Source organism: Prionailurus viverrinus, chromosome A2, assembly GCF_022837055.1.
Source record: "Prionailurus viverrinus isolate Anna chromosome A2, UM_Priviv_1.0, whole genome shotgun sequence".
NCBI lineage: Eukaryota > Metazoa > Chordata > Mammalia > Carnivora > Felidae > Prionailurus > Prionailurus viverrinus.
Window position 1 is genome coordinate 45,344,230 of NC_062562.1, and position 14,308 is coordinate 45,358,537.

General features: G+C 36.6%; 1 pseudogene; it reads left to right on the forward strand.

Annotated features, from left to right (window-relative positions):
- Positions 1-1,992: 1,992 nt before the first annotated feature.
- LOC125153235 (DNA-directed RNA polymerases I and III subunit RPAC2-like) lies at positions 1,993-14,039 on the forward strand (annotated as a pseudogene).
- The last annotated feature ends 269 nt before the right edge of the window (positions 14,040-14,308 follow it).

Here is a 14,308-nt window from a genome sequence, read left to right on the forward strand (position 1 = left end):
AGAGGGTGGGTGATGGGTATTGAGGAGGGCACCTTTTGGGATGAGCACTGGGTGTTGTATGGAAACCAATTTGTCAATAAATTTCATAAAAAAAAAAATAAATAAAATAAAATAAAATAAAAAAAAAAATTAAAAAAAAAAAAAATAAAATAAATTTGAAATGCAAAAAAAAAAAAAAAAAAAAAAAAAAACAAACATGCTTTATGTTATTATGGAAAAAATGGGTATGTAACGCAGGATTCAGGGGCTGGATTACATTACCGCTTCTAAGTATTCACTACGTCTTCCTTAGAGTGTTAAGTACAGATATTTACCTTTTACCATGTGAGGTACAGGGCCTTCTGGAGAAGTGTACTTGTCTACCTCATTGTCACTGGGCTTAGCCATGTAATTGGCTTTGGCCAATGGGATGTGAACAAACATCAACTATGGCAAATCCAAGCAGAAGATTTGAGACAGTGCATAGTAGAGTTCTGTCACTTGCTCCCTCCTTCTTCCATCAAAGGAGCATGCCCAAATTTGGGACAGCCCTGTCAGCTTGTGTCCAGAAATCAGAAGACTCAGGGTATACGGCCATAGCTGACCTCTAGCTACTGAATTAATGTAATCAATTGTTTAAAAAATGATTTTGATTGTTTTTTTTATCATTGCAGTATAACCCCATTAACCTATCCCCATCCATATTACTCTGCTCTACTTCCTAGCAAAATTCTTGAAAAAACTGTCTATTTGAATATATTTCTATTTCTTCACTTTCTATCTTTCTATTAATCCTCTACAATCAGGCTTTGCACCTCACCCCCCAATTCCACTGAAATCACACTTAGCAAGGTGTTTTGCTTATCTCCAACACCAATGATAGTTTCTCTATCCTTCTCTGGCTTGACCTCTCAATGGCATTTGGCATGGTTGTCCACTCCCTCCTTTTTGAAATATTCCCATCTCTTCATTTCTTCAGATTTACCTTCCATTTCACTGACCATTCCTTCTCAGACACTTTTGCTAGTTCTCCTTCCTCTTTTCAATCACTGAAATGTGAGTACACCAAAATGTGTCCTTGGTCTTCTTTTCTGTTTATACATTCTCCCAAATGATCTCATCTGGACATTGGTTATTTATTTGTTAGTTTTTGTTTTGTTTTATTTTACTGTATTTTATTTTATTTTAGAGACAGAGCACGTGCATGAGCTGGGGAGGAGGGCAGAAGGAGAGAGGGAGAGAGAATCTTATTATTCTTCTCAAATAAATGCATTCTAAGGTTAAAAAGTTTTCTTCTGAATACAGCTTTATTCTACATACTTTTTATTTGTCTGGAAATGTTTTTAATTTGCTTTCATTTTTGAAGGATGTTTTTGCTCTGAATTGATTTTGAGGTTGTAAGTTCTTTTGCTTTAGCATTTCAAGTATGTCATCCCATTTTTTCTTGGATTTTATCACTTTGTGAAGTCACTTTTCAATGTTATTGTTGTTTCTGTGAAGGTAATATTTTTCTCTAGAAGCTCTTAAGATTTTCTCCTTGCTTTTTCTTTTTTATTAACAGTTTTACTGTGTTGCTGCCTAGGTGAGATTTTCTTCATACTTATCTTTCTGGGAGTTTATAATACTTTTCAAATCTATGGATTAATGTCTTCCATTACTTTTGGAAAAGTCTCAGCCATCATCTCTTTACATTGGGACTTTATTCTCTTTCCTCTACCCTTCTAAGATACAATTACCCTTATATCAGACCTCTTCATCATGTCCCTTATAGCATACTAAAGATGGCCAAGTTATTTGCCCCTCTTCCCATCAAGGAGCAGAATCTATTTTTCCTATGACCTTACCTTCTTGTAATCTGGACTGGCCCTGTGATGTGATTTAATTATGAGTGCTTCATTTCTGCAGCAGGTACACAGTGTATGGTCCCTGGACCAGCCATAAAAACATCATCTAGAACTTGTTAAAAATGCATATTTTTGGACTTATTCCAAATCTACTAAATTAGAAACCAAGATGATAGGGAACTGTGAGTGTTTTGTGGCAAATTCCCTGGGTGATTTTGATGCATGATAAAGTTTTAGAATAACTGTCTAGGCAATGGTCATTGGTCCAAGAGATGATCAGATGAACTAAGGAGGACATTTGATTTCTTCTCTATGATTGTATGAACCCTAGAAGGAGGAAGCTCTCTTCTCCTAGTGGCATTGCTAAGGTTGTATGATATAACCCTGAAGCTGTTGACAGCCATTGTCTTTTACTTCATAGAAAAAAAGTCCCTATGGAGTGGGACAGAATGAGACTGACACAAGGTTAAGAGAGAGCCCAGACAACTTTGTAAGGACCCTGAATACAATTGTGCCTAAAGCTTCAGATTAGTCCTTAACTTTTTAGTTATGTGAACTTTTTTTTTCCCCTCAAGCTAGTTTGATTTAGTTTCTGCACTTAGAACTAAAGAATCCTGACTAATACACAAGAAAACATCCACTTCCTCTTCCAAACGATAATCTCATGCAGTGCCCTAACATATAAAATAGATAATTATAGGTCTTCTCTGAATGGAGCAGAGATAGAAAACTTTGAATCTTACCATGTGGCTTTTCCCAGGCCTCCCTCAGCAACTCCTGGAGACTTTTCTCAGAACAACCCTAAAGTTCTAGGCAACATAGATTAAAACCTTTTGGATAGATTATGACATAACTTCTTCTGCCTGATTTCAGTTGCAGCTGTGATGGAAAGTTGCTTAAAGTTGCCCAACTCAAGCATCCTGCTGTGTGTCTCTGCTTGTCTGTCACTGGGCTTTCTCTCAAGACACTAGGTTTCATAGAAGTTCATGCTTCTGAGGTCAAGCTTCTAGAGGGATGGGTACAAAAGTGTCCTGGTGTTACATCCTGTGGAAGCACATTTCGTAGACACATTTTCTATAATTCCAGAGGATCTCCAGTGGGATTGGGCTCTAGGGACCCATGGAAGTAACAAGATCATTGCTATATCTTCTTTTTCCTTTTTTCCCTTCCTTATAGCTTATTTCTGTGTGTGTGTGTGTGTGTGTGTGTGTGTGTGTGTGTGTGTGTGATTACTTCCAAAATAAGCCACCTATACCCAGTCCTTTTCTCTGATTCTGCTTTTGAGAAAACCTAAACTAACACACCAATGCTATAAAGTATAAAACTGGGTGTTAGAGTTAACTTATGAAATAGGCTTAATCATTTCCTTTCTCCAGGCCTTAGATGCATCATTTGTAAAACAAGGACATTGAACTAACTGCTTACTTAGTTTATTTTAGCTCTGAATTATCAGGTTCCTTCTCGCTTTTATGTAATTCTTCATACTGTTTCAGAATAGTTGTGAATAATTACACATGAAATGAGAATGATGAGGATGGCCAATCTGAACATACAGGCCCTTGTGGTTTTTCCCTCTTTTCTAAACACCTTTATTCATTTTTCTCCATATTTTTCCTCCAGATGACTTGTCTCACACTTCTCCTTGGTTGGTCCTTGTAGATGTGGACCCAGAAAAACAAGGAGATATACCCAGCCCTGAGCAGACTACACAGGGCTATTTTGACATGCCAGAAGCTCTCAAAACCACTGATATTCAGAGCCTCGTGTGTATGTAGGACATAAAGATTGAGAGTAAAAACAAGTATAGACCAAATACAATCAACTATCTGGTTGGCTAAATACAGCATAATAGACTTAGTACTTTAGGGCTGGAGCCAAAAATACTCAACAAAAAATGGCTTCAATTTCATATTGATTAAAAAAAATGGAATGTTACACCTGGGGATCCAGCTATAGATTTCAATCTACTTTTCCTTGTAACTTGAGACAAATTGAAATCTATGATAATGAACACAATTAGGAAGGGAAAGTCTGTTCTCTTCTTCCTTTAGCAACTAGAAATGATCAATTTTAAACTATATTGTTGTTGTTGTTTCACGTGGTGGTGGCTTCCAATGGGGCCTTAACACAATGATTATGTTGATTGCTGTTGGGAAAAGAAGAGATGGAAGAGATGTGTTCTGTTTTAAAAGGAAGCAGGAGGACTGTGGAGGCTGTGACACAAAGGACATTCCTGCATACTGTTGTTGTCAGGCGAGAGATTCCCCCCACACTCTCCAAGGACTTCCCTTGGGCTGGTCTTAACACAAGAGGGTTAGCAACCACCTGCAGAGGTTGTTTAAGGGATTCATAAAATGAACAAATCAGGAGACTAAAGATGCTGGAGAGGATGTGGAGAAACGGGAACCCTCTTGCACTGTTGGTGGGAATGCAAACTGGTGCAGCCACTTTGGAAAACAGTGTGGAGGTTCCTCAAAAAATTAAAAATAGATCTACCCTATGACCCAGCAATAGCACTGCTAGGAATTTACCCAAGGGATACAGGAGTACTGATGCATAGGGGCACTTGTACCCCAGTGTTTATAGCAGCACTTTCAACAAGAGCCAAATTATGGAAACAGTAAATGTCCATCACTGATGAATGTATAAAGAAGTTGTGGTTTATATACACAATGGAGTACTATGTGGCAATGAGAAAGAATGAATTCTGGCCTTTTGTAGCAACGTGGATGGAACTGAAGAGTGTTATGCTAAGTGAAATAAGTCATACAGAGAAAGACAGATACCATATGTTTTCACTCTTATGTGGATCCTGAGAAACTTAACAGAAGACCATGGGGGAGGGAAAGGGGGAAAAAAAGTTACAGAGAGGGAATGAGGCAAACCATAAGAGACTCTTAAAAACAGAATAAACTGAGGGTTGATGGGGAGTGGGAGGGACGGGAAAGTGGGTGATGGACATTGAGGAGGGCACCTGTTGGGAGGAGCACTGAGTGTTGTATGGAAACCAATATGACAATAAATCTCATATTAAAAAAAAAACTCCACCAATGGATATTAGTTACGGTCCAGTTATGTGGCTACATCATGGATGATTTTTGTGTGCAAAATTGTAAATTTAATTAAATGAAGAAAGTTACTACTTATGCTTTATTTATGGATTTTTCATGCCAGAAAAAAATAACAAAAATAAGTTTCAATACTAATAAAATATAACAAAATACAAAACAAACCAAAAAAAGGGACTCATGCAGAGTTTCTTTCGATGGGTTTTCGCTTACTCCATTTAGTGCTTAGCGTTTGAAATTCCTTTGAGGTCAGAGCCCTTTCTTTGCTAAGTAAAGAAAAACTCCAAGGGAAAACACCCTTGTAGAGTTATAGTGCAAAGAGTCCTGAGTTGGGAGTCAGGAGCCAGAATTTTTGTCTTTGCTCTGCAGATAAATAATTTTGTGAAATCAGGGAGGTCACATAACCTTTCTCTGGTTGGGTTTCCACATCTCTAAAATGAGTGGGATTAGAAACAGTGATTTCTGTCATCCTTTGCAGCTCTAAAATCTGGATTATTGATGGAAAATAATGCTAATATTTAAATGGCAGATATTTTTTTTTCTTAGTGGATCAGATGAGGAGAGGTGAGTATCCAGGCTTAGAGAATCCGAAAGTGGCCATGGATAGAGAAAGGATGAAATGTGTTTCTTTACAAGTTTTACCTCTCATGCTTATTACCATCCCATCTGCAACAATGCATGAAATGACATAAAATATAGTAGGAGGCTTAGAATAGTCTAAAACTAATAACTTTTATTGAAAGACAGACCTAGGCTCTAAACCTGACTCTGTCACTTATATGTGGTCACCGTAAGTTATCTCACAGTTCTGAGCCTCAGTTTATACACCAATAAAATGAGGATAATAATACCTTCATTATGGGGTGGGTGTCAACTATCCTGGGAAGTGATGGTCAGGAGAAAATACTCACTGGGAGGAAGATTATAAAGTTTTATAAGACAATTTTGTCCTCTGAATGACATTGTGTGTCTCTCTAGTTACAGAAGATGATAGAGTTCTTCTATCGGCAGGGTATTAATGTGAAAGATGGAGGGAGTCACTGGGCGTGCTAATGCTTTGGTAATTACACCAACAGTTAAGTTACATTATTATTGCTCAGTGCTGTGTCATTTCAAAGATGGCAACCAGTGTTGATATCATTAGAGCTTGCAACATTTTCCCAAAGTGGTGATGCATCACAGATCTCATCAATATCACTTTGAAGATGGACTCAGATCCAGACACATGAAAAGCAAAAGCATGGTTATGGATCACTGCTGTGCAGCATGTGGGCTGTGTTCACACAGAAACAGTCTGAAATAAGTGAAAAAACTATTTTGATGAGAATAGTCTTCAGTGAAACCCATGCTTATTATTAACACTCATGCTAATGTCAAAAAATCTTACTAATTTTGTTGTATTCTCATTGATTTGTTAAATGTAAAGCTTCAACCATAGCAAAGAGTAAAACATCTAAGGATATATTTTAGTTGACGCTGGAAATTCATCATTCCACAATGTGCTCTTTATACCTCGGAGATGATTTGATGATTAAAAAAAAAAACCGCTAATATAATCCCTGATTTTTTATTAAAAGGCTTTTAAATTCTTCTCTAGACACATGACTCCCCATCTTTCTAGTATTATGTGATCAGTCTCAAACCAAGGGCATTTGAAAATTCATCTTAACTCTGTGGATGATGGAGTTTGAAATTCTTAAAACTTCTGTGACAGTTTTGGCCTAATATGAGGACCACTTAAATTTAAAATACTGCAACTTTTCAGCTCTGCCTATTATCAAATCAACAAAATTTATTCCTCCTTTTATTTCGGTGTAGTAGGAATAATATTTAGATTTCCCACAGCTCATTCCTGCAGGCTGGGGGATTGAGAGGCAGATTACTTATGGCTACTACGAAAAGTTAGTGTAGGAAAACATGCAAGTTTCCAGTAATCTTCCCTTCCTCATCTATCAATTAATAATTCCTTTTAAGTGAAATAATGCAATATACACTTTACAGGTATTACACGGTTCCTTATCAGAAGTAGAAAGATGAGTCATAAAATATAAGAGGCTACCCACTTCTTTGTAGTTATAGTACATTTATAGGTAAAACTACTAACCGCATTTTTTGTGTGTGTGTGAAAGATATTTTTTTCTGTGTGAGAACAACACCACATACATCTTAACTTCTTATGTAACACTGAATACCAAGTATGTACATGCGGAAAGGAAATAATCATCTTCATTCTGAAGATTACTGATGAGTATGACAAGGTCCCAACTCACAGCATCCCTAAAAAATCATTTTATTAAGAAAAATTTCTTCTATTGATAGAGAAACAGTGGGCTGTATATTTCTGTTTCAGCAGAAAACTACCCAGCTTTTATTTAATTACCGTGGAGCCCCTTTATCCATTATAATGGATGTACCATCAAGCAGCAACCAGATTTATTTCCTGAAACACAGGAGCTTTGCAGTGTATAGTAAGTAGAATGTTTCTGTTAGCAGAGAATAAAAACAGCTGAAGGAACTTAGTGATGTAAAGCATGCCATTGGACCTCTTATAATTGTATTCTATTTGCTAAAAGTTCAAAATAAGACGATAAGGGAGGAGGAAATAGTATGGGAGGAGACAGAAGAAATGATGAAAGAAAAGGAGACAGAAATAACTTGAATTGTTTCTGCTTTGCAGCTTGTTGAATCCTTTCAAGGATTTCCTGCATGGTTTGGTTGGTATTCTGATTATGAGATGGTTGGATGCTAGCTGTGAGCTCATCACAGGGTGATCATCTTGGTATATTACCTGTATCACAAAGCTGTTATCTGGTTAAATAAGTCTTTCCTGGACATCTCTGCTCTGGCAGGATAAATTTGTGAGACATTAATTTGTTTTATTATGGCTGATGTGAAAGAATTGGTATGACTGGGAGCTAGATGTGTGATATTTACAAATGATGGTCTCTTTTTTCACAATGTAGCCTAGTCTTTTGTGTTCTCTGTCTCAAGGGCATTTCCTAGGGCAAACATAGAAGTTGTTTGAAGCCAATGTTTCACTTAGCTTTTGTGACTGTTGAGGAAAAGGAAGCAGAAGCAAGAGAGAGATGTGAACTTCCCTAATGAGAATGGGGTGGAGGATGGTGGATCCAAGTACATCAGAAACCAGCACCCTAAAGTTTAGTTGTGTGCCAGGTGGTGGGATCTCAGAAGGGATTGGTGGTGTGTCCAGACTGTGGAATCTGCAGGTAGGCTGGTCAGAGGATGACCTTTTACCTAGACTCACTTTCCCCAGAGTCAGCTCTTTATCTTGGCTTGGCCTTTACATTGGAACCTGAAAAGACTTCTAGAGTAGGGGGTGGGAGCAGAGAGAATGCCTCTAATGGTTGAGGTTGAACCTCCTGATAACTTGGCAGGATGAAGACTTGCATTAGTTTGCTAAGACTGCTGTAATGAAATACTACAAACTGGATGGCGTAAACAACCGTAATTTATGGTCTCATAGTTCTGGAGGCTGGAAGTCCATGATGAAAGTGTCAGCAGAGTTGGTTCCTTCTAAGCGCTGTTAAAAAGGATTTGTTCCATGCTTCTTCCCTAGCTTCTGGTGGTTTACTTGCAATCTTCAGCACCCTTGGCTTGTAGACATATTATCCTGATCTCAGTTTTTGTCTTCATCAACTATGCACATATTGGTTGTTTTAGTCATTCAGGGCTGCTGTAACAAAAATACCACAGACTGAATAGTTTCAAAAACATACATTTATTTCTCACAGTTCTAACGGCTGGGAAATCCAAGATCAAAGCACCATCAGAGCCAGTGCCTGGTGAAGACACTCTTCTTCGTGTTCAGATGTCTGTCTTTTCCTGGTATCCTCACATGGCAGAGAGGACAGAAAGAAAGTAAGCTCTCTTGCATCTCCTTCTATAAGAGCATTAATCTCATTCAAGGGGGCTCCACTGTTTTGACCTAATCACCTCCCAAAGGCCCCACCTCCTATCATCATTACATTGGCAGTTGGCATTTCAACATATGAATTTGGGGAAGGGGGAATTCATTCTATAACAGTGATGCCACTTACTGAAATAGGAAAAATTTTGAGAAGGAAAGATCTACAGGGTGGAGAAAACCAATAGTCTTTTGGCCAAGTTCATATCAAAAAACCCGTAGACACACAGATGAGGATGTCAAGTAAATAGTTGGGTAGGTGAATTTTGAGCTAAATTGAGAGGTTAGAGCTAGAAAGTCATTGTCACTGTCATATAGATTATATTTAAAACCAAGGTTCAGGGGCACCAGGGTGGCTCAGTTCACTGAGCGTCTGACTCTTGATTTCAGCTTCGGTCATGATCTTAGTATATACACTAAAAGGATCATTTTGTAGTGGATAAAAAATATTGAATCACTATGATACACACATTAAATGAATAGGCTACTATATTTCAATAATATTTATGTTTAAAAAAAGTAACTCGGGGCACCTGGGTGGCTCAGTCGGTTGAGTGTCCACCTCAGCTTAGGTCATGATCTCACGGTTTGTGACTTCGATCCCCCCCATCAGGCTCTGTGCTGATAGCTGGAAGCCTGGAGCCTGCTTCAGATTCTGTCTCACCCTCTCTCTCTGCTCCTCCCCCTCTCACACTTTGTTTTTCTCTCTAAAAAATAAATAAAAATTAAGAAAAAAGTAAAAAACAAAAGTAACTTGGAAAAAAGCCTGCTCAAGAAGAAATGAAAAATGTAAATGTTTCCCTTTTTGTATTTTCAAAAATTGAATCCATAGTTTATAATCTTCCTACAAGGAGATCTCCAGGCCCTGTTGAATTTTTATAACCATTTAATAAAGAAATAATACTGATCTTGATGAGAGAAACAAAGGCAGGAGGAATGTAGCTTAAATTAAATCTGATTACAGATTGCAGCCCACTGATAGATGTCTGAAACATGCAGAGCATGACCTTGTTCAAGGAACTCATGGCTGTCTTACTTTCTTCATGTTTTTGTGTTATTAAAGACTAAAAGTAACCTTATCTTAACAGCAGCTAGCCCCTCAAGGTCCTGAAAGCCTTGCTTCCAAATTCTTCAGAGACTTATGCTATCCCTAACCTCCACTAACTTAAAAGTATATAATCAGTCACTCCTCACAAGCCCAGTGCAGCTTTTTCTACCCACAGGTCCTGTCCCCATGCTTTAATAAAATCACCTTTTTGCACCAAAGACGTCTCAAGAATTCTTCCTTAGCTGTTTACTCAAGAACCCCATCAATCTTAGCAAACTTGAAGATATTAGAAACAGTGTGAAACAAATAGCAACTCAGTATATTAGGCCAACATAATATTATTCCAAAATGTGACCCAAAAAGAAATACAAGTCAATCTCTGTTAAGAACATAAATGCATATATTCTAAGAAATATTAACAAATTGAATCCAGCCATTCATAAAAAGGCTACTGCATCATGAACAAGTTGAATTTCTCCCAGAAACGCAAATATGGTTTAACTTTCAAGATATTAATCCATAAAATTCACCATATTAAAAAGAAAAACAAAATCATATGATCATCTCAGGAGATACAGATAAACCTTTCATAAAATTCAATACTATTTAAGACAAAAACTCAATAGACAAGGAATAAAAAGAAATAACCTTAATCTGATAAATATTATCTACCAAAAACTGTTGAGGGGGGGGACTACAATTAATATTATACTTAATGGTAAAATACTGAAAGATTTTTCTCTGAAATCAACAATGAGATAGAATTTTTGCTATCATCACTTCTGATGTCCGAACCACTGCATTAAGGCAGAGGTAAAAGGTATAATAATTGATCGGAAGAAATAAAAATTGTTATATGCAGATGAAATATGATCATGTACATAGAAAATCCAAGTAAGTTTGTGAAATTTTTATATTACTTTATGACTTTAGAAAGTTCACTGGAAACAACATTAGTGAAAAAAATTTGTTGCACTTTTATCCATAGAAAAATAACAGAGAAATAAATTATAAAAAGAAGACCACTTAAAATAGCAGCCCCCCCAAATCAACTATTTAGAAATAAATCTATTAAAAATGAGCAATTGTGCCAAACCAAAAACTACATAACATTATTGTTGTGGAGGAAGGAAAATACCCAAATCCAAACCCCGTTAGCCATCCTGTTTCCCCTAACTGGGAGAAACTGAGAAGAACTTGTGAAGTCCACAGCCCAGCAACACGGGCTGGCTGAAAAACTGAGACTTGAACATGAGACTAAAGAACACTTCCCCTTTGCCACACCTTACCACCACATCACTAAACATCTATTTACCTAAGTTCCTTTTACCCATACACCATGTCTGGCTTTCCACAAAACATCAGAAGGCCTACTAATGGCAAAAAGCACAGTATGAAGAGACAGAGCAAGCATCAGAACCAGACTTGATATGACAGACATGTTGGAATTATTAGACTGCAAAATTTAAAATACCTGTGATTACCATATTAAAAACTATAAATGGAAAAAGCAGACAACATTCAAGAACAGATGGATAATTTAAGCAAAGAGATGGAAATTCAAAGAAAAAATTTAAAAATGCTAGAGATCAAAAACACTGTAACAGAAATGAAGAACGCCTTTGATGGGCTCATAAGTAGACTAAAAACACCAAAAAATTTCCTGAAACTAAACAGCTATTTTAGCAAGGTTGCAGGATTTAACATTAACACACAAAAGTTAATCATTTTCCTATATAACTGCATTGGGCAAGTGAACTCTGAAATGAAAATCAATACCATTTACATTAGCATCCCCTCAAATAAAATACTTAGGTATAAATATAACAAAATATATACAAGATCTATGAGAGGTATTCTACACAATTCTGGTGAAAGAAATTAAAGTACTAAGTAAATGGAGAAATATTCCAGGTTTATAGAAAGGAAGACAATATTGCTAAGATACCAGTTCTTCCTAAATTGGTCTATAGGCTCACAGCAATCCCAACCAAATTCTCAACTAGTTTTTGGATTTTGACAAACTGATTCTAAAATTTATATGGAGAGGCAAAAGATTCAACAGAGTCAATAGCACTAAAGAAGAATAACAAAGTCAGAGAACTGAAATTGCCCAATCTCAAGATCTTTTATTACACTAAAATAATCAAGACAGTGTGGTATTAACAAAAGAATAGACAAATACATCACTGGAACAGAATAGACAGCCCATAAATAGGCAAATATAAATATAGTCAACTTCAACAAAATTTATACAACAGAGAAAAGATAATTTTTTCAACAAATGGTGCTGAAACAACTGAAAATCACATGTCCCCCCAAAAATCTAGACACAGATCTTAACAGTTCTCACAAATATTAACTCAAAATGTATCATAGACCTAAATGTAAAATGCAAAACTATAAATCTCCTAGAAGATAACATAGGAGAAAATCTAGATGACCTTGGGTATGGTGGTGACATTGTAGATTCAATACCAAAAGCTTGATCCATGGAAGAAATAATTGATAAGTTGAATTTCATTAAAATAAAAAACTTGTACTGTAAGAAGGACGCTGTGAAAAGATGAGAAGACAAGGCCCAGAATGGGAGAAATTATTTACAAAAACATACCTGAAAAAGGACTGTTATGCAAAATATACAGAGACCTCTTAAAATTCAACAATAAGAAAACAAACAACCTAATTAAAAAATAAACCAACAGACATCTCACCAAAGAAGATACAGAAATGGCAAACAAGCATACAAAAAGATGCTTAACATCATATTTTACTGGGGAATTGCAAATTAAAAAACATTGTAATGCACTATAAATGCAATGGGGAAAAAAAAAACAAGAATACCAAATTCTGATGAGGATGTAGAATAACAGGAACTCTTATTCATTGTTATGAGTGGAATGCAAAATGGTAGAGACACTTTGGAAGACAGTTTGGCAGTTTTTTACAAAACTAAACATACTCTTACCATATGATCCAGCAATCATGCTCTTTGATATTTACCCAAATTAGTTGAAAACTTACATCCACACAAAGCCTGCACATGAATGTTTATATCAGCTTTCTTTATAATCACCAAAAATTGGAAGCAATCAAGATATCCTTCAGTAGATGAATAGATAAATTAACTATGGTACAACCAAACAATGGAATGCTATTCAGCACTTAAAAAAAAAAAAAGAGCTATCAAGCCATGAAAAGACATGGAGGAAATGTAAATGCACATTACTAAATGAAGGAAGCTAGATGAAAAGGTTATGATTCTAACTATATGACATAATGGAAAAGGCAAAACCAATGAAATAGTAAAAAGATCAGTTGTTGCCAATGGTTAGAAGGGAGGGAGTGATACATGCAGAGCACAAAAGATTTTTAGGACAGGGAAACTTTTCTGTAGGACGGGATAATGGCGGACACACATACTGTACATTTGTTAAAACCTGCAAAATGTACAATATCAAGAGTGAACTCTAATGTAAACTATGGACTTTGGGTGATAATGATGGTCAATATAGGTTCATCCGTTATAACAAATATACCGCTCTGGCTGAAAGTGTTGATAATGGGAGAGGTTGTGAGTGTGGAGGCAGAGGATTCATGAGAACTCTGTACTTTCCACTTAATTTTGCTGTGAATCTAAAGATATTCTAAAATAAATCCTATTAAAGATAGGTGAGATAAAATCTGATTAGTTGCTTTGCTGGCATATTTTGTGATATGGGTTAGAGCCTCTGATCAGCAAGCACCACCAGAAGATCCCAGAAGCCTCTCCCCACAAAAGAAGAGGACCAGGAGTTGGAGAGAAAAATACTTGGGATTGAAGACTTCAGTGGCCGAAGGCAAGAGGAAGACAGCCCTGGAAATGGTTCAGGCAGCTGGAACAGAGAGACACTATGACATTTGTATGCACGAGGGGGATGATACTCTAGGAAATTCTCTTGGTTACATGATCATGAAGAATTTGGAAGTGGAATTTTGGGATTACACTACAACCCATCCTTCAGACAGAAAAATTAATTTATACATTCAGATTCGAGGTGCTCTTCCAGCTGTTGAGCCATTTCAGAGGCCTGAGTGAGCTCAGGAATATCTGCCAAAATGTGCCAGACAAATGTGAGGCCAGCATAAGTGAATATAAAGATCAAAAAGCAAGCAGAAATGAATCCACATTCTAGTCCCTTATGCACTATGCAGGGAGGACTATCCTCTAGGATATTCTCTTCATGATCTTGCAAAACCCAGATGTGGAAGTTTGTGATCACAACATGGTTTGTCCTTCACAAAGATGTGCTTCTGGCTATTAACCCATTACAGCTGTTAGAAGCCCTGCAAGAACATTTGTATTCATCTAAATACAATTCCCTCTTTTATTTAAACTCAAAAAAAAAAAGAAGAAAAAGAGAATATCTTATTAAATGAAGAACTATACAATGCTCATGGACTG